This window comes from Gorilla gorilla, chromosome 14 (genome assembly GCF_029281585.2).
Source record: "Gorilla gorilla gorilla isolate KB3781 chromosome 14, NHGRI_mGorGor1-v2.1_pri, whole genome shotgun sequence".
NCBI classification, from domain to species: domain Eukaryota; kingdom Metazoa; phylum Chordata; class Mammalia; order Primates; family Hominidae; genus Gorilla; species Gorilla gorilla.
In genome coordinates, this window is record NC_073238.2 from 43014055 (window position 1) to 43018668 (window position 4614).

Consider the following 4614-nt stretch of genomic DNA (forward strand, 5'->3'; position numbering starts at 1 on the left):
CTCGTGTAAATATTTCAGTTTATAACACTAGCATAACCATAAAACTATTAACAGTAATTCCTGGCAAATACCCATCGTTCAAATTTCTAATGGTCCAATAAGTGTCATATATAAATTATGCCAATTCTCCAAATATATGGTTTCCGCCTCCATCTCATTTTTCTTTGTCTTGCTAGTTGTTGAAAAAACCAAGTTGGTTGCTCTATAGTTTCCCACAGTCTAGATTTCACTGTCTGCCTGTTTGTGATGGAGTCTAACATGTTGTTTTCTTTCCTTAGTATTGCCTATAAACTGCTAGTTGAATCTACAATCTTGATAAGGTTCAGGTTCATTATTTTTGAAATAGTCACTTCATAGGTGGTGTGTTCTTCCATAAATCTGCCTGCAGATAGTAGCTACCCACTCCAGGTCTCCTGCCCCTGCAGGCTTGGAAGTGCCTGCTCCTGCTGCCTGGCCTCTTGCTGCTCCCAGCACCTGCTCCAATTTCTGAGCAAAGTTGAGGCTGAACCTGGGTACTGTCACAACTCAGCCGGGTATGCATGCTCAGGGTGGCACTGACATCCCACCCCCCTGCCACCTAGACCCCCTCCAGACTTTGGGTGCTGACAAACGTGAGAGGGAGGCCAAGGTGGTGCTGAGGGTGGCTTGGCATGGGCCTGCAGGTGGCCCTCCGCACAAACAGCCTGGGCACCATGGATGACATGACTTACAGCAGCAGGACGCAGACAGGCTCCTGGGCAGAAAGGGGCGTGTACCCAGTGAAGCCACACCTTCAAGTCAGGGATGGCCTGAAGCTTGGGGGCTGGGCTGTCAGTTCTGTGAGGAGTCTCCAGCCTGGATGGAGTAAGAACTTAATGGTGCTTTTTCTGGGCCGGCCCATGGCTGCCCATGGACCAATCAGCACACACTTTCTCCCTTCTGAAGCCCAGAAAAGCACTGGGTTCAGCCAGACTTGCAGAGGTGTAGGGACCACCTGCCTGCGGATAGGAACTACCAACTCTATATCTCCTCTCTGCTGAGGGCTGCACAGACATCGGGATAACCTGCCTGCAGATAGTAGCTACCCACTCCAGGTCTCCTCTCCATTGAGAGCTGCACTCATCCGGATGACCTGCCCGTGGAAAGGAGCTACCCACTTCGTGTTTCCTGAGAGCTGTACTGTCACTCAGTAAAGCACCTCTTTGCCTTGCTCACCTGCCAGTTGTCCATGTACCTCATTCTTTCTGGACATGGAACAAGAACTTGGGACCTGCCAAATGGCAGAACTGAAAGATCTATAACACAAACAGGGCTGAAACACCCCCCCCCCAACCCACTGGCCATGTTGTGAGAAGGAGAAGGAGAGAAGAGCTGTGGCCCTCTGGGAAGCCCAGACCTAAGAGCTCCCCGAGCCAGGGCTGTGATACCCTCTTTGGAACCCTGTGGTTCCTGGCATCTCCAAGCTTCCAGATGCCACCACATTTCTTGGATCCTGCAGTGGAAGCTGCTTGAGGTACGCCTGGTCCAGCCACAGCCTCGCACAGAGCCAGTGCCTGTGCGGGTGCCTGGAGCTGTCTGCCCCGCCACAGCAGCCAGTGTGCCTGCCTGTGCACAGTGGCCAGACCCCGTGCTCACTCACTCACGCACCCCTTGCCACACTGTGCCTGGCTCGCCCTTGGCAGGAATGGGATCTGGGCTGGTGGCACAAGCCAAGTGCAGCCTGCCAGGCCGAGTGGGCAGAATGAGCCCAGTGGGCCCAAACAAAACTCCCGCAAAGGCGCCACAGCCACAGAGGCTTCCAGCTGGAAAAGCGACACCCTAAGGATCCTGTGACAGTATAATTTGAAGTCCGGTAACTTTATGCCTCCAGATTTGTTCTGTTTGCTTGATATTGTTTTGGCTATGTGGGCTCTTTTTTGGTTCCATATGAATTTTAGGATTGTTTTTTCTAGTTCTGTGAAAAATGATGATGGTATTTTGATGGGAATTGCATTGAATCTGTAGATTGCTTCGGGCAGTATGGTCATTTTCACAATACTGATTTTTCCCATCCATGAGCATGGGTCATATTTCCATTTGTTTGTGTCATCTGTGATTTCTTTCCGCAGTGTTTTGTGGTTTTCCTTGTAGAGCTCTTTCACCTTCTTGGTTAAGTAGAGTCCTAGGTTTTTTGTTTGTTTGTTTTTTGCAGCTTTTATAAAAGGGATTGAGTTCTTGATTTGATCCTCAGCATGGTCATTGTTGGTGTATATCAGTGCTACTGATTTGTGTATGTTGATTTTGTAACCTGAGACTTTACTGAATTCATTTATCAGACGTAGGAGCCTTTTGGATGAGTCTTTAGGGTTTTCTAGGTGTACAGTCATATCATCAGTGAATAGTGACAATTTGACTTCCTCTTTTCCAAATTGGACACCCTTTATTTCTTCCTCTTGCCTAATTGCTCTGGCTAGGACTTCTAGAACTATGTTGAGGAGAAATGGTGAAAGTGGGCATCCTTGTCTTGTTCCAGTTCTCAGGAGGAATATTTTCAACTTTTCTCCAATCAGAATGATGTTGGCTAGTTGGCTATGGGTTTCCCATATATGGCTTTTATTACTTTGAGGTAAGTCCCTTCTATGCCTATTTTGTTAAGGGTTTTTATCCTAAAGCGATGCTGGATTTTATCAAATGCTTTTTCTGCATCTATTGAGATGATGATATGATTTTTATTTTTAATTCTGTATATGTGATGTATCACATTTATTGACTTGTGTATGTTAAACCATCCCTGGAATTAAACTCACTTGATTATGATGTATTATCTTTTTGATGTGCTGTTGGATTCAGTTGGCTAGTATTTGTTTGAGGATTTTTGCATCTATGTTCATCAGGGATATTGGTTTGTAGATTTCTTTTTTTTTTAATGTCCTTCCCTGCTATTGATATTAGGGTGATATTGGTGTCATAGAATGATTTACGAAGGATTCCCTCTTTCTCATCATTTGGAATAGTTTCAGTAGGATTGGTACCAATTTGAATGTCTAGTAGAATTCAGCTATGAATCCATCTGGTCGTGTACTTTTTTCGTTGGCAATTTTTAAATAAATGATTCCATTTTGCTGCTTGTTATTGGTCTGTTCAGGGCTTCTGTTTCTTTCTGATGTAATCTAAGAGGGTTATATGTTTCCAGGAATTTATCCATTTCCTCTAGATTTTCTAGTTTGTGCACATAAAGGTGTTCATAGTAGCCTTGAATGATCATTTGTATTTCAGAGGTATCAGTTGTAATATTTCCAGTTCATTTCTAATTAGCTTATTTGGACCTCTCTCTTCTTAATCTCACTAATGGTCTATCGATTTTGTGTATCTTTTTAAAGAATCAGCTTTTTTGTTTCATTTACCTTTTGTATTTTTTTTGTTTCAATTTCATTTAGTTCCGCCCTGACCTTTGTTATTTCTTTTCTTCTGTTGGCTTTGGGTTTAGTTTGTTCTTGTTTCCCTAGTTCCTTGAGGTGTGACATTAGATTGTCAGTTTGTTCTCTTTCAGACTTTTTGATGTAGATATTTAATGCTATGAGTTTTCCTCTTAGCACTGCTTTTGCTATATCCCAGAGGTTTTGATAACTTGTGTCACTATTATCATTTATTTCAAAGAATTTTTAAATTTTCAACTTGATTTCATTGTTAACCAAAAAATTATTCAAGAGCAGATTATTTAATTTCCATGTATCTATATAGTTTTGGAGTTGATTTCCAGTTTTATTCCACTCTGATCTGAGAAGATACTTGATACAATTTCAATTTTCTTAAATTTAGTGAGACTTGTTTTGTGGCCTGTTATATGGTCTATCTTGGAGGATGTTCCATGTGCCTATGAGAAGAATGTATATTCTGTAGTTGTTGAGAATGTTCTGTAAATAGCTGTTAAGTCCATTTGTTCTAGGGTATAGTTTAAGTCTGTTGTTTCTTTGTTGGCTTTGTCTTGATGATCTCTCTAGTGCTTTCGGTGGAGTATTAAGTCCCCCACTATTATTGTGTTGCTGTCTATCTCATCTCTTAGGTCTAGTAGGAATTGTTTTATAAATCTGGGAGTTCCAGTGTTAGGTAAATATAAATCTAGGATTGTAGTGTCTTCTTGTTGGACTGATTCCTTTATCATTACATAATGTCCTTATTTGTCTTTTTTTACTGTGGTTGCTTTAAAGTCTGTTTTGTCTTATATAAGAGTAGCTACTCCTGCTCACTTTTGATTGCCATTTGTGTGGAATATCTTTTTCCACACCTTTACCTTGAGTTTATGAGTCCTTATTTGTCAGGTGAGGCTCTAGAAGACTTCAGATATTTGGTTGGTGTATATTTTTAATTAATTCTCTGATTACATATCTTTTTTTTCTAATTCTTTTTTTTGAATTATAAGACTTCAAGTTCTAGGGTACATGTGCACAATGTGCAGGTTTCTTACATAGGTATACATGTGCCATGTTGGTCATTTACATTAGGTATTTACATTTACATTAAGTATCAACTCGTCATTTACATTAGGTATTTCTCCTAATGCTATCCCTCCCCCAGCCCTCCCACCCTCCGGCAGGCCCCAGCGTGTAATGTTCCCCTCCCTGTGTCCATGTGTTCTCATTGTTCAACTCTCACTTA